The sequence below is a fragment of the Bos javanicus genome, chromosome 1 (assembly GCF_032452875.1).
Source record: "Bos javanicus breed banteng chromosome 1, ARS-OSU_banteng_1.0, whole genome shotgun sequence".
Classification (NCBI taxonomy): domain Eukaryota; kingdom Metazoa; phylum Chordata; class Mammalia; order Artiodactyla; family Bovidae; genus Bos; species Bos javanicus.
The window spans coordinates 12,095,691-12,120,588 of NC_083868.1; positions in this window are offsets into that span (position 1 = coordinate 12,095,691).

Sequence of the window (24,898 nt, forward strand, 5' to 3'; positions counted from 1 at the left end):
AGGAGATCAGATAATAAAAGGAAGAATGATCAACACTGAAACTGTGTCTTGCTGATTTCATCAGTTAAAACATTTTTATAAGTAGTGCTCTTATTTTATATTTAGAGTGAAAATTAAAGACAGAAAAGAAAGAAAAAGTATTATAATAAAGAAACTAGAAGTATAAACATATGTATATGTATACATTTAATTAATTTTTGTCATGGTTATTAATTAATGCATAAATTAAAATATATATTTGTATATTATGTAGAAATTAAAGGGCAAATTTTCCTAGAAAGAAAATCACTTTTCTGATACAAGCCACCTGTAAAGCCATAAATATTTTACAACTCAGCTCAAATATTTAATTTTGTTTCCAAGTTGAGATTGCTAGCTGAAATTTGTCTAAATGTCTAAATTAGGGGGGAAAAATGAACATTACTGGAAATATATTGACATAGTTTACTAATTTATACTACATTTAAAATGCCAACTTATACGTATAAATCAAAAATATATATGAGAACTGCCATAGGAATATAGGCACAAATAAGTTTATCATAAATGACTTACAGGTGAAGAAGAGGTAGTATCTGATGCCACATGTAAAGAGCTTTAAAGCCGTCACTTCTGTTCTCACTGCAGATAAAGACTCAAAAATTGAAAATCTACAACCCTTCTTAGATCCATTAGAATATTGAGGTCATGGGTAAACTGCTAACATGAAAAACTGAAGAAAGGGCCAAATACAGAGAATCACAGTGTAGTGTAAGCAGAAAGCTCTGGAAATAACTGACTGGAAGATTTACATAGTAATTAACAAATTGCTGGAGGTTAGGTGTGAACTAGAGTTAAAACTATTGAGGCCCTTTTGTGAGTTTTACCTCCAGAAGCAGTATCAGATTATCACAGATAAAACCAGAAAAATATCCCCTTATACTCAGGTTGGCAGAGGTGAAAAGTAGTCATTGTTAACAAGTTAAGGGGAAAAGTAGCCATTTTATTAGAAGCTTAGAGTGTTCTGTTTTCCTTAGAAAAAGCTCACACACCTAACAGTCTGTATCCTGAAAATGGTCCCATTAGTAGAATTCCTGTTTTTCATTTTAAAAAGCCAAAATAAATTTATCTACTTATTTATCTATGCATGTTTTCAAATCCCTTGGAAAAAAAGTCATATCTTGAATCACATTTTTTTCTTTTTTTTGCTAAAACATGATTCTGGTGTTTAATGTAAATGCTATATAATCTGTAGTTTAAGTAAGCAGTGAAAGATATTTATGAGCAAAAATTGCAGTCAAATTGCCTTCTTCCTTCCAAATCAAATTCTTCCTTTTCCTAGTTGTATGACCTTGGTCAATCTACTTGATTTGTCTGCGTTTTATTTTCCTAATCTGTACAATATGATGTACAGTGTACATCAGTTCAATTCAGTCACTCGGTCATGTCCGACTCTTTGCAACACCATGAACTGCAGCACGTCAGGCCTCCCTGTCCATCACCAACTCCCGGAGTCCACCCAAATCCATGTCCATTGAGTTGGTGATGCCATCCAACCATCTCATCCTCTGTCATCCCCTTCTTCTCCTGCCCTCAATCTTTCTCAGCATCAGGGTCTTTTCAAATGAGTCAGCTCTCCACATCAGGTACCCAAAGTACTGGACTTTCAGTTTCAACATCAGTCCCTCCAATGGACACCCAGGACTGATCTCCTTTAGGATGGACTAGTTGGATCTCCTTGTAGTCCAAGGGACTCTCAAGAGTCTCTCCAACACCACAGTTCAAAAGCATCAATTCTTCGGCGCTCAGCTTTCTTTATAGTCCAACTCTCACATCCATATATGACCACTGGAAAAACCATAGCCTTGACTAGATGGACCTTTGTTGGCAAAGTAATGTCTCTGCTTTTTAATGTGCTGTCTAGGTTGGTCATAACTTTCCTCCCAAGGAGCAAGCATCTTTTAATTTCATGGCTGCAATCCCCATCCGCAGTGATTTTGGAGCCCAGAAAAATGAAGTCAGCCACTGTTTCCACTGTTTCTCCATCTATTTCCCATGAAGTGATGGGACAGGATGCTATGGTCTTTGTTTTCTGAATGTTGAGCTTTACGCCAACTTTTTCACTCTCCTCTTTCACTTTCATCAAGAGGCATTTTAGTTCCTCTTCACTTTCTGACATAAGGGTGCTGTCATCTGCATATCTGAGGCTATTAATATTTCTCCCAGCTATCTTGATTCCAGCTTGTGCTTCCTCCAGCCCAGGGTTTCTCATGATGTACTCTGCATATAAGTTAAATAAGCAGAGTGACAATATACAGCCTTGACGTACATACTCCTTTTCCTTTTCCTATTTGGAACCAGTGTACATAGCACAGTGTAATAGCCTCTACCTTGTAGGGTGTCTGTGAGGATTTGAATGAGTGTTGTATAAGTAGTTTTGATGCTGCCCCTATTGTTAATACTGTTATTGTTGCCATTGTTGTTTTAATTCTAATGGGTAACAAGTTGACTCATATTCATATAATCAAAGGAAATTGTCCTCACCATTCCATGTTAACCGCTGGAAATGTTGATCACTTATAGCAACATTTGTTCAGGAAGCCCTTCAATACTTTATATCAATTAAAATATAATATCTTGCTTTAGGGACAGAGACCGACATTGTTTTTACTACTATCTCATCAAGAACCCAGTATTGAAGTTATCTTTCTCAGCTAACTGCTGCTGCTGCTGCCAAGTCACTTCAGTCGTGTCTGACAAATGACCTGATAGACAGAAGCCCACCGGGCTCCCCCATCCCTGGGATTCTCCAGGCAAGAACACTGGAGAGGGTTGCCATTTCCTTCTCAGCTAGAGACATATGCAAATATTATGTATCAGTTCAGTTCAGTCACTCCGTAGTGTCCAGCTCTTTGCAACCCCATGAATTACAGCACGCCAGGCCTCCCTGTCCATTACCAACTCTCGGAGTGTACTCAAACTCAAGACCATTGAGTCAGTGATGCCATCCAGCCATCTCATCCTCTGTCGTCCCCTTCTCCTCCTGCTCCCAATCCCTCCCAGGATCAGGGTCTTTTCCAGTGAGTCAACCCTTCCCATGAGGTGGCCAAAGTACTGGAGTTTCAGCTTTAGCATCAGTCCTTCCAATGAACACCCAGGACTGATGTCCTTTGGGATGGACTGGTTAGATGTCCTTGAAGTCCAAGGGACTCTCAAGAGTCTTCTCCAACACCACAGTTCAAAAGCATCAATTCTTCAGTGCTCAGCTTTCTTCACAGTCCAACTCTCACATCCATACATGACCACAGGAAAAACCATAGCCTTGACCTTTGTTGGCAAAGTAGTATCTCTGCTTTTCAATATGCTATCTAGGTTGTTTATAACTTTCCTTCCAAAGAGTAAGCACCTTTAATTTCATGGCTGCAGTCTCCATCTGCAGTGATTTTGGAGCCCCCAAAAATAAAGTGTGACACTGTTTCCACTGTTTCCCCATCTATTTCCCATAAAGTGATGGGACCACATGCCATGATCTTAGTTTTCTGAATGTTGAGCTTTAAGCCAACTTTTTCACTCTCCTCTTTCACTTTCATCAAGAGGCTTTTGAGTTCCTCTTCACTTTCTGCCATAAGGGTGGTGTCATCTGCATATCTGAGATTCCTGATATTTCTCCTGGCAATCTTGATTCCAGCTTGTGCTTCTTCTAGCCCAGCGTTTCTCATGATGTATTCTGCATTAAGTTAAATAAGCAGGGTGACAGTATACAGCCTTGACGTACTCCTTTTCCTATTTGGAACCAGTCTGTTGTTCCATGTCCAGTTCTGACTGTTGCTTCCTGACCTGCATACAAATTTCTCAAGAGGCGGGTCAGGTGGTCTGGTATTCCTATCTTTTTCAGAATTTTCCACAGTTTATTGTGATCCACACAGTCAAAGGCTTTGGCATAGTCAATAAAGCAGAAATAGATGTTTTTCTGGAACTCTCTTGCTTTTTCCATGATCCAGCAGATGTTGGCACCTTGAGCTCTTGTTCCTCTGCCTTTTCTAAAACCAGCTTGAACATCAGGAAGTTCACGGTTCACGTATTGCTGAAGCCTGGCTTGGAGAATTTTGAGCATTACTGTACTAGCATGTGAGATCAATGCAATTGTGAGGTAATTTGAGCATTCTTTGGCATTGCCTTTCTTTGGGATTGGAATGAAAACTGACCTTTTCCAGTCCTGTGGCCACTGCTGAGTTTTTAAAATTTGCTGGCATATTGAGTGCAGCACTTTCACAGCATCATCTTTTAGGATTTGAAATAGCTCAACTGGAATTCTATCACCTCCCCTAGCTTTGTTCGTAGTGATGCTTTCTAAAACCCACTCGACTTCACATTCCAGGATGTCTGGCTCTAGGTGAGTGGTCACACCATCGTGATTATCTGTGTCATGAAGAACTTTTTTGTACAGTTCTTCTGTGTATTCTTGCCACCTCTTCTTAATATCTTCTGCTTCTCTTAGGTCCATACCGTTTCTGTCCTTTATTGAGCCCATCTTTACATGAAGTATTCCCTTAGTATCTCGAATTTTCTTGAAGAGATCTCTAGTCCTTCCCAGTATATATATATATATATATATATCTTTTTAGTATATTATGTATACTCATACTCAATTAAACCAAAAATGACTAACACTGCCCATCAGCCTGCCATATTTTTTCCACATAGTATAGCATAGGTGTCCTGTCAGCTTTATGACAAGTTTCTGGCAGAGTTATGCATCCTCTGGGAAGTTTCCTATAGCTGCTTAAATCCCTTACACATAAAATTCTAAGAAGTTCTCCAGAAAAAAAAAAGAAAAACAAAAACAAAATCTTTAACCATTCTGCCTTCTATTCTCTGCTTTATCTTCATGTTTCTGTGAATCTTGATTTAGTATAAATGTGTCATTAATCTTTAACATATCAACTCAAGAACACAATTAAAGTCAAATAGAATAATGACTGTCATTAAACGAATACATAGGAGCACACACAAGAATGCATTCAACCACTCCATATGCTGCACAGTTACACACACACCCACTAATTTGCACAGATCCAGAACTTTTAATTCCTTGTTATAAAGCAAGGTTTGATAAATCTTTTCTGCAAGAGTCCATAACGTTATCAGGTTATGCTTTATGGGCACAGTAATCTCTGTTATAACTACCAAATTGTCACATAGAAGTAACCACAGATAGTACTAGAGAGAATAAGAATGAATTTCCTAATAAAATTTTATTCACAGATGCTGAACCTTCATTACATATAATTTTCATATGTACCACATATTATTCTTCCTAAAAATTTTGTGAACTAATTAAAAATACAAAAGCAATTCATATGTCACAGGCCATACAAAATGTGTGACAGGCTCAATTTGGCCCAGAGGTAATTATTTCTTGATGCTTGATACACAGGAATCAGAATGTTTTAAGGTGATTTTTTTTAATCTAATGGGGAAGGAAATGGCAACCCACTCTAGTGTTCTTGCCTGGGAAATCCCATGGGCAGAGGAGCCTGGTGAGCTACAGTCCATGGAGTCGCAAGAGTCAGACACGACTTAGTGACTAAACAACAACATTTAATTTAAATATTGCAACCACGACCTAAATCAACTAGCAATATAAATGTCTCAATGCACGGATTATAATATCAGCTTTATTTTCATGATTTATTTTGTCAGGTTTCACACTTTGACATCAGCGATAACAGATTACAATTTCACAACTACCACTAGTTTGAAAGCCTTGAATGAAGACATGACCTCTGCGAATCTGTTTCCAAAAATTCAGAGTAGGGCAGGTTAATTATATCAGTAGTGCCAAACTATCACCAATGATCAGGATCATCTATGGAGAAACCAAGGCCTACCACTGAGAGATGTGGCTTCACAGGGGGATTTCAACCTACAGACAGGGTTGAAAACTAATGGTTATGATATCCAGATCTCTTCTTGCTCCATAAGTTCAAGTATTTACCTTCTGTATATTTTACATTAGCATAGTATTCAACAGTGATATAGTATAACTTCAGAGAATATTGATGCAAATAATGAGTAGAAAGCCTCTGCAAAACATTTATAACTATTTAATTCCTCTTTCTTCATGGTGGCACAAAAGAAAAACACATTTCACTTCTGTTAACTTATTAGTGAAATGAATAGGAAAGAAAGACTGAATAGATTCAATCAGTACAGTTCAGTTCAGTTGCTCAGTCGTGTCCGACTCTGTGACCCCATGGACTGCACCATGCCAGGCCTCTCTGTCCATCAACAACTTCCGGAGCTTACTCAAACTCATGTCCATTGAGGCGCTGATGCCATCCAACCATCTCATCCTCTGTCATCCCCTTTTCCTTCTGCCTTCAATCATTTCCAGCTTCAGGGTCTTTTCTAATGAGTCAGTTTTTCACATCAGGTGGCCAAAGTATTGGAGTTTCAGCTTCAACATCAGTCCTTCCAATGAATATTCAAGATTGATTTCCTTTAGGATAGACTGGTTGCATCTCCTTGCTCTCCAAGGGACTCTCAAGAGTCTTCTTCAGCACCACAGTTCAAAAGCATCACTTCTTCAGTGTTCAGCTTTCTTTATAGTCCAACTCTCACATCCATACATGACTACTGGAAAAACCATACCTTTGACTTGATGGACCTTTGTTGGCAAAATAATGGCTCTGCTTTTTAATATGGTGTCTAGTTTTGTCATAACTTTTCTTCCAAGGAACAATCATCTTTTAATTTCATGGCTGCAGTCACCATCTGCAGTGATTTTGGAGCCCCCCAAAAATAAAGTCTGTCACTGTTTCCACTGTTTCCTCATCTATTTGCCATGAAATGATGGGACCAGATGCCATGATCTTAGTTTCAATAGAGACATTGAATATTCTAAGAATAGATTCAATAGAAAATGAATAAGCAAAGCAACCATACATATTTCAATCTCAATAAGTAAACCATAGAAATCTTGGAGGAGAAAAAAGCAACAACCATCAAAAAATCTGTGTTTTTCTTAATGTTTCTCTGAAACCCTTATTTCTGCACTTTAGAGTTCTTTGTAACTGAATGATTGCAGCATCATTTTCTGCTTCCATTATCCCTATTCTAAAGATTAGTTTATTCTAAAGATATGCCAAACAGTAATGTACAACATCACAGTATGGATTACTTCCTTTTAACTTTCTAGCTTTCCACTGTAAATATCTTGTCTCTACTTACCTTCTTGATTCATTGTCAATTGTCAAATTAAAAAAAAAATGATCATCAGGAAAATCAGATAATAAAGCAAAGCTTAGCATTTAGACTTCTTATAGTAATGGAGAAAAACAGGCACACAAAACACCCACATGCACATACACACACTCCTAAACAGAGCTTCAGTAATGTCAACAAGTTTTGGATATTTGGGAAAGAAGTGTTCAGGACTTTTATGGTATGAACTGAATGACCTTAAGATGGATCTTTCAAAGCAGGAAACTAGTTGAATTAGGGGAGAGGTTATAAATTAATGGCTTTGAACAGTGAGAAACATGTCTTGAAAGGAGTTTTAATAAGTATGCTATCACTCTTGAATAGTTAATGAATTTGGATCAGAGTCTTGTCTTAAAAATAAATATGAATAAATGCCTAAAGTTGGTTTTGCTTGCTTTCCGTATTTTTTTTTTTTAACACAGGAACATGTAAATACTCTTAGCACCTGTATTACACAAAGACAGAAAAGTATGTCTGGTTTGACACAAGAAGAGAAAATATGCTCATATTAATTCTCATTGACTGTGTTGGTGATGTTTTAGGCTAAACCAGAATATAAATCATTATATTCTGGGGATATACTTAATAGAGTCCAATATCACTGTTTGCTATGTCTCTGCAGTAGATAGAAACACTCTCCATTACCCAAAAGATATCTACTTCTTAAATCCCGGAACCTGTGACTATGTTACATTACATAGAAACATGTAATTTAAGGTTACATATAAATTTAAATTTGCTAATTAGTTGATCTTAAAAATAGGATATCAACAAATGTTAGTCCTTCTTTCAATAGTATTTCTCAAACATAACATCCCAAAGCCCACTAGAACTATGTTTCTAATTGACTATATTTCTAGTTTATAAATTTTTACTAGAATTTATGTTTTTATATTTTTGAAAATAATACTGCATATTTGAGAGGGGTGACTCTTTTGTTATCGAAGTTTTAGAAACTGTCTTAGGTAAAGCATCATGGTAAAGAAGTCAGAGGGACTGTGGAGCCCACTCCTGGGCATATACCCTGTGTGTGTCAGTTGCTCAGTCATGTCCGACTCTATGTGACCCCATGGACTGCAGCCCATCAGCAAAAAAAAAAAAAAAAAAAAAAAATAGGATGTATTCTGGATTATCTAAGTGCGCACAATATAATCTTCAAAATAGAAGCAGAGAGAACACTTCCAGGATGACAGTGTGAGGAGCTCCAGCAGCCTTGCCTCAATGAAACTAGTGACAATTATTTAAAGAAAAAGCTTTCCTGATGAATAACACCACAGATATAGCAATGTTGAGTGAGGGATATAGACATCACTAATATAATTCAGCTCTGAAGTGGGGGAGACCAGCAGAATCCAAAGTTCTTATAATACTTTATTTATAATGTCCACTTTGCAAGAAAAAAGTATAAGGCATGCAAAAAATCTGGGAAGTAGAGTACATACATTGGAACAAAAGCAGGCTGTGTGTATGAGCAACCAGATGTCACATTAACAGGAAAAGACTTCAAGGTGATCACTATAAATATGTTCTCATAAATAAAGTGAATCATGAAATAAAAAGTAAAGGAAGATATGATGACAATCTCACACCAAAAATAGAATATCAATAAAGAGAGATTATATAAAAGGAAAAAATTGAAATTTTGAAGCTATAAGTGTCATAGCTGAAGTGAAGTATACATCAGATGAGCTCGATTATTTATACTTGAATTGACAGAAGAAATAATCAGCAAATTTGAAGATAGATTGATATGGATTGGGGTATCTGAAGAAGAAAGAGGAAAAAAAAAAGAGAAGAAAAATGAACCGTCCCCCACCTCAGGGAAATGTGGCACACCCATTAAGTGTATGAACATATATGTTATGGCAACCATAGAAAACTAATACAGGCCAACTGTGATGGGCATTTAGTATGCCAACGTGGATAAGCTATAGACTCAAGATAAATTAGGTGTTTCTGTGAAGATATTTTGTAGAAGTAATTATAGTCAATAATCAAGGGACTTTAAGGACAGAAGATTATTCTGGATCATCCGAGTGGGACTGGTTCAGTTCATTACAAGGCATTTAAAACAGAGCTGTGTCTTCTCTGAAGAAGAATTCCACTCTATGCCTGAAAGTTTCTGTCTATCCTTTGTGGAAATCTGACTACAGATTTAGGACTTACCTAATCAATTCCCACAAACACATTAGCCAATTTCCTATGATCCAGCTCTCAATATACCAAGGGCACATTTCATGCAAAGATGGGCTTGATAAAGGACAGAAATGGTATGGACCTAACAGAAACAGAAGATATTAAGAAGAGGTGGCAAGAATACACAGAAGAACTGTACAAAAAAGATCTTCATGCCCCAGATAATCACGATGGTGTGATCACTCATCTAGAGCCAGACATCCTGGAATGTGAAGTCAAGTGGGTTTTAGAAAGCATCACTACGAACAAAGCTAGGGGAGGTGATGGTATTCCAGTTGAGCTATTTCAAATCCTGAAAGATGATGCTGTGAAAGTGCTGCACTCAATATGCCAGCAAATTTGGAAAACTCAGCAGTGGCTACAGGACTGGAAGAGGTCAGTTTTCATTCCATTCCCAAAGAAAGGCAATGCCAAAGAATGCTCAAACTACCACACAATTGCACTCATCTCACATGCTAGTACAGTAATGCTCAACATTGTCCAAGCCAGGCTTCAGCAATACGTGAACCATGAACTTCCTGATGTTCAAGTTGGTTTTAGAAAGGCAGAGGAACCAAAGATCAAAGTGCCAGCATCCGCTGGATCATGGAAAAAGTAAAAGAGTTCCAGAAAAACATCTATCTATGTGGATCACAATAAATTGTGGAAAATTCTTCAAGAGAAGGGAATACCAGACCACCTGAACTGCCTCTTGAGAAATCTGTATGCAGTTCAGGAAACAACAGTTAGAACTGGACGTGGAACAACAGACTGGTTCCAAATAGGAAAAGGAGTACGTCAAGGCTGTATATTGTCACCCTGCTTATTTAACTTATATGCAATGTACATCATAAGAAACCCTGGGCTGGAAGAAGCACAAGCTGGAATCAAGATTGCCGGGAGAAATATGAATAACTTCAGATATGCAGATGACACCACCCTTATGGCAGAAAGTGAAGAGGAACTAAAACACCTCTTGATGAAAGTGAAAATGGAGAGTGAAAAAGTTGGCTTAAAGCTCAACATTCAGAAAATGAAGATCATGGCATCTGGTCCCATCACTTCATGGGAAATAGATGGGGAAACAGTGGAAACAGTGTCAGACTTTATTTTTCTGGGCTCCAAAATCACTGCAGATGGTGACTGCAGCCATGAAATTAAAAGATGCTTACTCCTTGGAAGAAAAGTTATGACCAACCTAGATAGCATATTCAAAAGCAGAGAGATTACTTTGCCAACAAAGGTCCGTCTAGTCAAGGCTATGGTCTTTCCTGTGGTCATGTATGGATGTGAGAGTTGGACTGTGAAGAAGGCTGAGCACTGAAGAATTGATGTTTTTGAACTGTGGTGTTGGAGAAGACTCTTGAGAGTCCCTTGGACTGCAAGGAGATCCAACCAGTCCATTCTGAAAGAGATCAGCCCTGGGATTTCTTTGGAAGGAATGATGCTAAAGCTGAAACTCCAGTACTTTGGCCACCTCATGTGAAGAGTTGACTCATTGGAAAAGACCTTAATGCTGGGAGGGATTGTGGGCAGGAGGAGAAGGGGACGACAGAGAATGAGATGACTGGATGGCATCACTGACTCGATGCAGGTGAGTCTGAGTGAACTCCGGGAGTTGGTGATGGACAGGGAGGCCTGGCGTGCTGCGATTCATGGGGTCGCAAAGAGTCGGACACGACTGAGTGACTGAACTGAACTGAACTGATTCTACTTTTCTTAATCAACTCTAATGAATATAGCCACATGTGAAGTGCTCATTGCAGCTCTTTCAACATTTATTTTGGAAAAAAACTGTTGACTAATCACTTGTTAGAAATCCTCATGGGATAACAACTGCATAACATTTTTGACAATGACTGAGAAATGCCAGTTGACTACAGTGGCCAACTTGTCCTTAATGATAGTGAAAGATTTCATTATTATTATTTTTTTTTTTTTTTAGATTTTCTGGTGCCAACAACTGACCATCCTGAAAGTGCCAAGAATTATTCTCTTCTAATTTGTGAAGATTCTTTTTCCAGTATCCCTTTATCTATCTTAGTGACAAGTAGTGAACAGTGAAATCTGACCTGGGCAGATTTTTATTTGGTAAGGAATCATGTTCTAGGGGTAAGTCAAGATCTGTTGATGTATATCTGACCTGATAGTCTCCTTTATCAATCTTAAACTGTGACCCATCAACAAGTGATATTAAATCTGGATTTCTTTTTATAAGAGTTTCTAATAAATCTCTTCAGAGCCAAGCAGTTTTTCAGAGAAATGCTGGAAAGTTATGAGTTTTTCATTGTTTAGGAAATGGGAAAAGACTTGAAGATTTAAAGTATTATGAATGAAATTGATGAAAAGAAAAATAATAGGGTTTTATAGGATAAGTGTGTCATATTTTTGAGAAGAAAAAAAAAATGTATTTTAAGTGACTAAAAAAGATTATAAAACACTAAGAGCCATGTAGTTTAGTGAAAGCTTTAAAATAAGGCAGCATTGGGTTGTACCAGTTTAGATTTAGCTGTTATTTCATTGAGGCAAAATGGGGAAATTTCTGGCACTAGTCCAGGTGAAAAGCTGTAGTAAGTTATTGATCATTGATAATTTCCATAAAGCTGTCATTCTATCAAGTGCTTCTCCAGACGACTCTACCAAAAGGTAGATAGATCGGTAATTATACGGCAGATTTGAATTTGAGAGTTGTTGGAAGTGATAATTTTAAGTTGCATAATCTTTAATGCTCTTTTAGTTCCTAAGGAAGAATGTTTACTTTACTATATTTGACTGTGCTTAGTCACTTCAGTCAAATATAGTTTGAGGAGCCCTCCAGGTTCCTCTGTCCATCAGATTATCCAGGCAAGAATACTAGAGTGGGTTGCCATGCCCTCCTTCAGGGCATCTTCTCAACCCACATCTCTTACATCTCCTGCATTGGCAATCAGGTTCTTTACCACTAGCACCACCTAAGTCAAATATTGCCATTATAATTGCATAAAAGTTGGGAATCCATTTTCTACTGGAACCAGTGGGATTCAAAAATTGTCTTAATTATCTGTAAGAGATCAGGAATGTTTGAATTATTTGTAATCTGTCAGAAGCAAGATGACTATCTCCTCTGGCTATGCCAAGTCCTTTCATATAAAAATGTAAAGCTTCCTTTGAAAATTTTAAATCCTTCTGAAGCTCAAACAATAAGACAATAAATATAATCAATGTGCTCATTCCACCATTAGAACAGAGCGATTAGACATTCACATAATTATACTTGAGTTCTTGAATAATTCTTTATAAGAATTGTGTGCAAGGAAATGCCTGAGTAATCCAGATATGTTGATGTTTCCTGGAAAAGACAAACAAATATTATGTGTTTACCTGAAGGACACTAAAGAAGGTAGAACATAGGTTGACAATTATAATGCAGCCCAAGGAATAAATAACTATTTACATTCAATACCACAAGAAAGTGTAGTATGACTATTTCAATATGGCCCTGGGGTGATTACTATTTCAATAAGCCTCTTCAGATGAGTTTCTTTGCTGAGAGACTATAATTACATAGAAAGGTGCAAGGGATGACCTTGAAATCTGCAAGGCCTTCAAATATTGATTTTCAGTTCAGTCAGTTCAGTCACTCAGTCATGTCCAACTCTTTGCAAACCCATGGACTGTAGCATGCCAGGCCTCCATGTCCATCAGCAACTCCCAGAGTTTATTCAAACTCATGTCCACTGAGTCACTGATGCCATCCAAACACCTCATCCTCTGTAGTCTCCTTCTCCTCCTGCCTTCAATCTTTCCCAGCACCAGGTTTCCCAGCCTTTTCAAATGAGTCAGTTCTTCACATCAGGTGGCCAAAATATTGGAGTTTCAGCTTCAGCTTCAGTCCCTCCAACGAATACTCAGGACTGATTTTCTTTAGGATGGACTGGTAGGATCTCCTTGCAGTCCAAAGGACTCTCAAGAGTTTTATCCAACACCACAGTTCAAAGCATCAATTCTTTGGTGCTCAGCTTTCTTTATAGACAAATTCTCACATCCATACATGACTACTGGAAAAACCATAGCTTTGATTAGATGGACCTTTGTTTGCAAATTGATGTCTCTGTTTTTTTTAATATGCTGTCTAGGTTGGTCATAACTTTTCTTCCAAAGAGCAAGCGTCTTTTAATTTCATGTCTGCAGTCACCATCTGCAGTGATTTTGGAGCGCCCCCCCTCCAAAAATAAATAAATAAATAAATAAAGTCTGCCATTGTTTCCACTGTTTCCCCATCTATTTCCCATGAAGTGATGGGACCGGATGCCATGATTTTAGTTTTCTGAATGTTGAGTTTTAAGCCAACTTTTTCACTCTCTTCTTTTACTTTCATCAAGTGGCTTTTTAATTCTTCACTTTCTGCCATAAGGGTGGTGTCATCTGCATATCTGAGGTTATTGATATTTCTCTCAGCAATCTTGACTCCAGCTTGTGCTTCTTCTAGACCAGCATCTCTCATGATGTACTCTGCATATAAGTTAAATAAGCAGGGTGACAATACACAGTCTTGATGTACTCCTTTCCCTATTAGGAACTAGTCTTTTAGTTTTTCTTTAATTTCTAGTTTTAAGGGGTGCTGTGCAAGCCTGCTTCTGCAGTTATTATGTATCAATTTGTACCTTTGTGGGTTTAGCCCCAATAATTATGTGATTCAGTAGAAATTTGGCTTGCAAAGAGAGATCTTCAATTTGGGCTTGAGGTACACACACGGATATTGCTAAGGCAGTGTTCAAAATAGCTATGGCCTGATTATAAATTGAGCTGTCCTTGGAGTTAAAAACAAAACAAAACAAAACAGTACATTAGAGAGCATTTGATCTGAGAATTCTGTTTGCATAGGAAATGTCTTCTTGATTAGCAGATGTGATATCACAAAATAGAAAAGACTATCCCTCAATTTTAAGGTCTGAAGATATTGATTATAGGATGAGAGGTGAGAGAAACCTGAGAAGTATGAGAGATACCTGTCCTGTAATTAGTTTTTGACCCTGAGGAAGAAGCTGTGCCCGGTTAAAGGGTGCACATTAAATATTGTGGCACGCAAGTCAATCACACATGTTCAAGTGTTTTGTTCAAATATTTGCATGGAAATTCTCATTGTGAATTTAAGTGTAAAATAGACACTTGGCCGTCCCTTGAGCAGTGTTATTAATCTTCAACCTTTTATTTTTTTCATTCAGTGTCTTAGATAGTATAAGACAATTATTTTTCCAATGTTCATTCATCTATCACATCTACACTTTTCTTTATCAAAAGTCTCCCTCACCTTGATGATTAATAACAGATGTGGAAGAATCTAAGGCCACCAACTCAGTCTGTATCTTTTTATGCTTTGGTTCGTAGGCTCTTTCAAAATATCTATAGAAGTATCGGAGTTTTGGTAACAGGACTAATGCTCACTGCTATATATTTTTCACATTATATTCTCATTTCTGGCTTATATTGTTCTCAAAAAGAAGAGTTTAGCTCACATATACTTCAGGATGAACTGCTTAGTGCTACCTAAACGTGTTAGAAAATCTATTCCTGAAATTTCAAATGGACTAATTTCTTCTTTACCTGCAAGTACAGATTAGAGTCCAATCTACTTTCTTAGTAAAGACATTAGAGATAGTCTCCAAAATATCTTAAAGAACCTGTGAAGCTTCTAAGAACTTCTCTGATTTTCAATGTAGTGAATGGACTGAAGTGGGGAGAAAGATTTTCTCTTAACACTGAGATTTTTCTGCCTTGCATTTCCATCCAATTGTTTGAACTTGAGGTCTCTACTATCTTAAAAAAATTAATATGGACAGGAACTCTGTATCTTCCTAGATCTGTTCTGAATCCTTCTGGGAATTTTGTTCTTTGATGTCTAGGCTTTGGAAAGCTCTTTACAAGAATGAAGCTAAGGCTTAAAATTGGTCACAAAGAGCTTGCTCTAATCCAAGAATGTTTAACTTAAGAAGGTAATTAAAATATGAAGGTTTGCTGTTCAGCAGCGGGGAGAGGAAGTAGGTCAGAAGAGGGGGTCAGAGCAAAGCATAATGGAGAATTATAAGGGTGAAAAAAGGAATAGTGGAATAAGGTCTCTTAGGTCTAAGGTATGACTTCAGGATATAAAAAAGAAAGAGTTTTACAATTTTCATTTGAATTGGCTAAAAATCTTTTGCAGAAATGATTTTAGAATCTGAATTTCTTTTGTAAGCTCTCCCTTAGCAGCCAAAGAACTCTGAATGTTGGATGTTTGGAAATGCACTCCTCCTTTTGTTCTAATTGTAATTTATCCTTGAGAATTTATGTGATTTAGAATATAAATGCATAATTAAATTATAGAGTTGTTGAACAAATAGATTGTCAGGTATTTCTCCAGAAAAGATGAGTTTATTCGGGGTCAGCCAATTGCAGTTTAGTGTCTGCAACCATGGAGGGCCACATGCAAGTCCCTAAAGGGCAAGGGAAGAAGATGCTTTCAGAGAGAGGAAAAGGAAGTTCTTAGATGAAAATTATCTCAGAGTTCTCTCTTCTACCCATCTTGTTACATAAATGTGGCTTCAGCAGGTCTTCTTCAGATGTCATCAGTTTCAGTTCTGAGAAATGTTTACTTTCTGGTCTCCAGATAATTGTAGGTCCAGCTAGCAGTCAGTATTTTCTTTAGGTGTGTCACTCAACATTATTCCTTGAAGTTGGTAGCATAAGGGCTTCCCCAGGTGGCACTACTGGTAAATAACACGCCTGTCAATGCAGGAGGCAAAAGAGATGTGAGTTTGATCCCTGGGTTGGGAAGATGCCCTGGAGGAGGGCATGGAACCCCCTCCTGTATTCTTGCCTGCAGAATCTCATGGACAGAGGAGTCTGGCGAGCTATAGTTCATGGGGTCTCAAAGAGTCAGACATGACTGGGTGACTAGCACATATGCACGCTGCAGATATACTGCAAATATTTATTATTGAATTACTTGTAATGACAGAAGCCTGGAAAATCACTTAAAGTCTACACACAGAGGAAAGATTCAATAAACTCAATGGTACATTCAGGAAGCTGGTACTTGAATATGGGGAACAGGGGAGAGGATTTTGGGAGGAGACTTATGGTGAGATGTAGTTTATTGTCAGTGAAGCTTTTGTTTTTGGAGGTGGATAAATGGGTGCTTTTAACATTACTAAAAATAAATGCAACTGGTACATGAAACATGCCTTCCAATCATGTACCAATAGTGAATTTTTGTCATGGACTTACAATGTAATTTATCCAACTCAGAACAATGGAAATTCAAACAAATGAGATAGATGGTAGATAGAGAAATCTGTAGTCAAATAGAGATAACTGTGCATGTAGATAAAACCTCAATTACACATACATATATACTTGTGTTTGTGCGTGTGTGGGGGAGGGGGGCGGGTGTGCTGTGTGCTCAGTCTCCCAGTCATGCCTGACCCTGTAACCCTTTGGACTGTAGCATGTTAGGCTCCTATGGGATTTTTCAGGAGGAGGGTTCAGGATGGGGAACACATGTATACCTGTGGCAGATTCATTATGATATTTGGCAAAACTAATACAATTATGTAAAGTTTAAAAATAAAATAAAATTAAAAAAAAAAGAATACTAGAGTGGGTAGGAAACACTGGAATGGAGTTGGAAAATAAAAAATTTTAAATATATTTAGAATAGAATCCAAATCCTGAAATGCTTAGAGATAAGTTTAACAAAATGCATGTAGGACCACTATAGTAAAAATTATAGAACAAAACAGGGAAATAGAAAGAAAGCTTAAATAAATGGAAATTTGACAGTGTTCAATGACTGGAAGATAACATCACTATGATGTCAGTTGTTCCCAAATTTATCAATAGATGCAACACAATCCCAACTCAAAAATAAAAAAAAAAATTAATAATAAAAATTGACAAACTGGTGTTAAAGTTTATATGGGGATTCAAAGTTCTTAGAATAGCCAACACAATTTTGAAAAGACTACATTTGGAGAAATTACAATAACTGACTTTGAGATTTAAAACAAAGCTAGAGTGATCAAGTCAACACTGTACTGGTTAAAGAATAGGCAAAAATAAGTACATGGTACCAAATAGAGTTTCCAGAAATAAACCAAGCTTATTGGTTTCATTGTTTGTTTGTTTGTTTGTTCTCAGAGATGTCAAAGCAAATGTACCTTTTAAAAATGATATGAAACAAGTGGACATGGAGAAAAAGAACTTCAACTCTCACTTCATGCCATTGTTTTTCAGTTGTGTCTGACTCAGTTGTGTCTCACTCTTTGCAACTCCATGGACTGTGGCATGCCAGGCTTCCCTGCCCTTCACTATCTCCTGGAGTTTACTCAGACTCATGTCCATTGAGTCGGTGATGCCCTGTCATCCCCTTCTCCTGAGTCAATCTTTCCCAGCATGAGGGTCTTTTCCAATGAGTCAGTTCTTTGCATCAGATGGCCAAAGTACAGGAGCTTCAGCTTCAGTATCAGTCCTTCCAATGAATATTCAGGACTGATTTCCTTTAGGATGGACTAGTTGGATATCCTTGTAGTCCAAGGGACTCTCAAGACTTTCTCCAACACCACACTTCAAAAGCATCAATTCTTTGGTGTTCAGCCTTCTTAATGATCCAAATCTCACATCCATACTTGACTACTGGAAAAACCATAACTTTGACTATATGGACCTTTGTCAGCAAAGTAATGTCTCTGCTTTTCAATATGGTGTCTAGGTTTGTCATAGCTTTTCTTCCGAGGAGCAAGCATCTTTTAATTTCATGACTGCAATCACCATCTGCAGTTATTTTGGAGCCCAAGAAAATAAAGTCTTGACTGTTTTCATTGTTTTCCCATCTATTTGCCATGAAGTGATGGGACTCGATGCCATGATCTTAATGTTTTGAATGCCGAGTTTTAAGCCAGCTTTTCCACTCTCCTCTTTCACCTTCATCAAAAGGCTTTTTAGTTCTTCTTCACTTTCTGCCATAAGGGTGGTGCCATCTGCATATCTGAGTTTATTGATATTTTTCCCAGCAATCTTGATTCTAGCTTGTGCTTCACCCAGCCCAGCATGTCACATGATGTACTCTGCATGTACATTAAATAAGCAAGGTGACAATATACAGCCTTGACATACTCCTTTCCCAATTTGGAAACAGACTGTTGTTCCATGTCCAGTTCTAACTATTGCTTCTTGACCTGCATACAGATTTCTCAGGAGGCAGGTAAGGTGGTCTGGTATTTGCAAATGATACATGCAATAAGGAGTTAATTAATATCCAAAATGGGGTTACCCAGGAGGCTCAGTGGTGAAGAATCTGCCTGTCAATGCAGGAAACACAGAAGACGTGGGTTGGATTCTCGGGTTGGAACGTTCCCCTGGTGATGGAAATGGCAACTGGCTTCAATATTCTTGCCTGGGAAATTCCATGGACAGTGTCGTCTGGAAGGCTACAGCCCATGGGATCCCAAAGAGTTGGACACAACTCAGGGACTGAGCAGAGTACTCTAAATAGCTTTTTGCCTTGACTGACCATCCAGCTAGAAATGCACATGAGGGTAGACTGTGGTTTTGAAAGATAAAATTGTCTGAAGTTCTTGTTGGGAGGGGTGCCCTCAAAGTACTAAGATGGCTGGGATCCCATTTCCTAGAGATTTTTCCTCTAGAGTAAAGAACAATTGTAAAGCAGTTCAAACAGCTTACAGCACAGACAGCTCAATTCCAACAGCTTGCAAGCCAATCCTAGCCAATTCAAACAAAAACATAAACAAACCTCTTACTGGAGGAACCAGGTCAAAGGCTTTTTAAGCCAGTTTCCAGGGAATAGCCCTTCAAAGGACTATACCAAAGACTGAACTGGCACAGTTTCATTTGAAGCAACCCATTCCAGAAAGAACTGGGCCAAAGGCATTTTCAGCTAGTTTTGGTTGAAACAGTCTTGTCTTAAGATCAGATAGAGGGTTCAGACAACTACTCATATACAAAACAAGACCTTAGCCAGAAGGACAAAACCTTTAAAAAGGTCCCAGGCTTCCCTGGTGGTCTATAGATCCCTTGCCAATGCAAGGGATGCAGGTTCAATCCCCGGCCCAGGAAGACCCCACATGCCACAGAGCAACTAAGCCCACGTGTCACAGCTATCAAAATGCTCTGCAATAAGAGAAGCCACCATAATGAGAGACCTGCACTAATACTAGAGAATGGCCCCCACTTGCCACAACTAGAGAAAGCCCACATGCAGCAACAAAGACCAAGTACAGCCAAAAGTAAATAAATACATAAATTTTTAAAAATATAAATAAATCAATCCCAAATATATCCTGGATAGCTTCAGATGCAAAGAGGTCATGAGTTTGGAACCAGGAGAGAGACATGCCTTCAAATTCAGGGTCAGGGAGCAAAGAAGTGAACCCAAAGGACTCAACTGCCAATACTGCACTTGTCTTCTCACCAGTCTGGGGCCTTCGGGAGTCTTCTCTGATCCCAGTACAGGCCACCAAAATGCAGACCTGAAACAAATAGACTACCAGGTATTTATCCCCCAAAATGGGTTTATTTGGGATCAGCAGAGAATTGCAATTACAGTCCACAACAGTGCTAAGCCAAACGAAATCACTTCACAGCATGGGAAGAAGAATATTTTTACAGAGGAGAAAGGAATTTGGGAAGACTATAGCAAATACAGAGTTCATAAATTTATTGGCCTAGTCCTTACTAGCAAAGGAGTCTCCTTTCTGTTGGGCTCAACTATCTTCACAGAGCATGAAAGCAGCTCCTTCTGATCTCCTGACTTTATGTAACTGAGATTTCTGTCTACTTTCTATATCTCTAAATGATTGCAGCCATGAAATTAAAAGATGCTTGCTCTTTGGAAGGAAAACTATGACAAATCTGACACCATATTAAAAAGCAAAGACATCACTTTGCCAACAAAGGTCCATATAGTCAAAGCTATGGTTTTTCTAGTAGTCATGAATGGATATGAGAGTTGGACCATAAAGAAGGCTGAATGACAAAGAATTGATGGTTTTGAACTGTGGTGCTGGAGAAGACTTTTGAGAGTCCCTTGGACTGCTGAGAGATCAAACTAGTCAATCCTAAAGGAAATCAACACTGAATACTCATTGGCAGGGCTGATGTAGAATCTGAAGCCCCAATATTTTGGCCACCTGATGAGAACTCATGATGGCCAACTCATTGGAAAAGACCCTAATGTTGGGAAATATTGAAGGCATGAGAAGAAGCAGATAACAGAGGACGATATGGTTGGGTGCCATCATCAATGCAATGGACATGAGTTTGAGCAAACTGGGAGAAAAGGAAGGACAGGGAAACCTGTTGTATTGCAGTCCATGGGGTCACAAAGTATTGGACATGACTTAGTGACTGAACAACAATAGCTCTCAATATAATCAATCCTAACCTTAAAACAGGGAGGCAGGAGGGTCACAGTAAGGGGAGATGTGATCACAGATGCAGAAGAGAGCCAGAGAGAGCAAGAGATGAAAATAGTATACCACTGGTTTTGAGGATGAAGGAAGAGCCCATAAGCCAAGGTATGTAGACAATTTTTGAAAGTTGGAAAAGGCAGCGGAAGATTTCAGAAGAAACTCATCCTGCAAACACCTTGACTTTAACCCAGGGTGACTCATTTTGGACTTTTGACCTCCGCATATGTAAAGTAACAATCATATATTGTTACTGTGAAGGCTCAAATGGGACAATCTGAGAGTTAAAAACTTCAAATAGACCCAATGGAGTAGTATTCACCCTAAAACAATGGGTTATCAAACCATGAAAAATATGATTAAACTCAAATGCACATTGCTATTTGAAATGCCCAACTGAAAAGACTATATATTTTATGATTCCAACTTTATAGCATTCTGGAAAAGATGAATCTATGGAAATGGTAAAAAGATCAGCAGTTTCCAGGGGCTGGGAGGAGAGAAATTAACAGGCAGAACAAGGAGGAATTTTAATTAATTTTATTTTATTTTTAAACTTTACATAATTGTATTAGTTTTGCCAATTATAACATATAAAATACTTGGTTTGATACTATAATAATGAATGCATGCATTTATGCCTGTCAAAGCCTTCAGAATGTGCAACATCAAGAGGGAACCCGTATGTAAACTGTGGACCACATTTTATGCTAATGTGTCAATGCAGATATGTCAATCACAACAAATGTCCACTTTGATCGGGAAGATGAGTGAGAAGATACAGAGTATACTTGGGAATTCTCTGTACTCTGATCTCTTCATCATATGTCTGGATTTAATATCCCCCTGCAGGGGTTCCCCATCATTTATATGCATCAGAATCTTGGGAGGAGCTTGGAAAAAATATTCAATACAAATATCAAGGAGGGTCCTACCCAAGAGCAATTGAATCAGAGCCTCCCAGCGAAGGGCCCCAGAGAATGCCTCTTGGCTACTGCAGTGTCTTCCTAGTTGTTTTGTCTTTCTTGGGGAGCTTTCCTAGGCACAGTAACTTTATATCTTAACATACCTCAAAATGCCCCTGAATCAGATTCAGACAAATATTTTGTCTACAATCCACATGAATATTGCATATCATGAAGGTTACGTTAGATAGAATCTGGTGAAAAGATTTTCATGAAGTGGTTTTGCTGATTCCATGGTAAATCAGAAGGGCTTTGAATTGAATCCAAGCAAATTGTGCATTGTGTTCATTCCACATATCTCTGTTTTCATTGGGACCTTCAAAAAACTAAGATGGCCTCTACTTCCCCTTCACAAATGTAGAATAATCTTAAACAAAAATGTGATATGCCCACATGAAAAAATGATGGTGTTTATTTAACTGTCCCTGCAAGTTAACTCACATTGTCCATCTCATTAGACTATATGTTTTGTGTGTTTTTCAATTTGTAGTTCTCTCTGGTAATGTTTGAATACAAATGACCTAAATGGGAGGCTTCCCGGATGGGTCAGTGGTAAAGAATCTGCCTGCCACTGTAGGAACCACAGGAGATGCAGGTTTGAGCCCTGGGTCAGGAATATCCCCTGGAGGAGGAAATGGCAACCCATTTCAGTATTCCTTCAAGGATAATCCCATGGACAGAGGAGACTAGCAGGCTACAGTCGATGGGGTCGCAAAGAGTCAGATACAACTGAGTGACGGAGAACACATACACACACACAATGTATGTGGGAAAATTTTTTTTTAAACAGTGGATATGTATATGTATGTATAACTGATTCACTTTGCTGTATAGCAAAAACTAATACTATATTGCAAATCAACTATACCCCAATAATTTTTAAATGAAATAATCTGAATTAAGTCTGAAATTAAAACAGACAAAATTTGCTACTGGAAAATTATATCTCTGTTAATAAGAAGTTACTGACAGATTTTAGAAAGAAAGATGATAAAAAGCAGAAGCAATTTCAATCTTAACAGATGTTTTTCATGTCAATTGATATTCAAGTGAACCACTAATTTTGTGACTATATATTCTCTTAACTAATTTTATGAATGAAATGGGAGCAGACAGTACCATGTAGCCTCAGAATTGTCCAGGGTGCACTGGAATGATGGTAACCCTTGCTCTTTGCGACCCAGAGTTAAGAGACAGGGGACTGAAGGCAGAGGTCAGCTGTACTTTTATCCTCAACATGTCAAGGTATAGCTTCTTTCTTATCTCACTCAGGTCATAGGATAAAGAGTCCATTCTGGATGCTGGGAGAGGATGGGCAGAAGGAAGCACATAGAGTGGGTCCCAGTAGGAGGGACAATCATTAGCATGAACCAGGGAACAGAGAATAGTGGTTTTCACTGGAGAACGGTACCTGAGACTAAGAGTAAACAGGGAGTTTGAAGGAATAATCTATGAACTACGTGATGGATTGTATGCAGGTATGAGGCACAAAGGAAAGGTCAGGAGGGGTCGTCAAGTATCTGGTCTGGGCAAGTGAGGGGACATGAGATTATTTACTGACACAGGAGATTCTAGATATGATTAATAGTCTAAAGACTGGCTCACCCAAGGAGGACTGAAGTCTTTGATTCACTGTGTCTCTCTGAAATATGTTGTCCTCAGGACAAGATTTCTCCATGGCAGATAGGAGCTTCGGAGAGTCATATCACAAGAACTCACCTGTATAAATTGTACATCAGTTCTGACAGGCCATTCATGCCTCTGCTTGGAATGCCTTTGGCCAGAAATGTCCCAGTCTACTTTATCTTCCCCAAACTCCTACCCTATAATCATCTAAAAATCCTTGCTATTCCATGCCTGATCTCAATATGAGCATCATTTGGGACCAATGCAGAGGTCAGACCCACATAGATCTGATGAATCATGATTTGCTTTGTAACAAGACCTCCAAGGGCTTCATATGCCCATTAAAGTGTGAAAAGCACTGTAGATAAATCCCACTTATTCTCAGTATTCAGCAGAGGGGTTATCTCCTCCAGAGAGCCCCATATGACCTCCCATCCCACACCCAGTCTACTGAAAGGACAGTTAGGGTCAGGCATGGTGGCAACAATGAGTGCAAAGGTCACATTCATGGATGCTTCTAGTCCATGGGTCTTTCTCTTCCACTGGCTGTGTACTCTGTGGATACATTTGTTATTCATCTTGCTCTCCCCGTGAGTAGGGTTATATAAGCTCAACTCAAATAGAAAATTCATCACACTGGAATCATCACCCTGCACTCAAACCCCACGGTACCACCTGCTTTTGGAGTCTCTGTTATGTAGGCACCAGAGAGATGGATCCCTTGATCATGGGGGGTCTTCAGGAATGGAATAAACACCACGGTGTCCATATGGATGGACATACCTTCTCCACACTCTTTTCCTGTGAAAACCATGCTTTCACTGGTTGTAATACTTCCATGAATTGATGACCTTTATCAGGGTCCCTTAAATTTATTAGGATTTACTTAGTGCTAAATGACACAGAGCACTATTAGAAAAGTTCTATGAGCCCTTCTTCATCTGTTTTTCCTGAACTCAAACCTCCCAAACACACCCCCATCTGCCTTTCTCCTGCATCTCTGTGACTAACACCCCAGTGCCATTCCCCACAGCTCCATATAGATCCCTATGCAGCCCTTCCCTAAGTCCTGCCCTGCATTTCCCTCCCCACATTATAATCTCTCTGAAACCAAGTCACATTGTGTCCATATCCTTCAACACTCTCTCCAGGTCTACTCTTCCATATAGTGTCACTAACTGCAGTAGAGCCCCTAACCTCTGCAGTGGGCTTTGTTTCATACCCACTCTTCACTGTCATTTTTGCCACCTTCCCCTGCCGCAGAAGCCCAGTCCTAAGGCCTTCATAGTTTCTGAGCTCTGTGCCAGAAATATCCTGCCTCCCAACCTCCCAGTCTAACTCCTCTTACCTGATAAATGTCAGCATAAACATCACCTCCTGGTGTTACCCTGTGACACCCTCCCCCCTGCCCCATAGCCCAAGCAAAGCAGATAGCAGCAATCTATG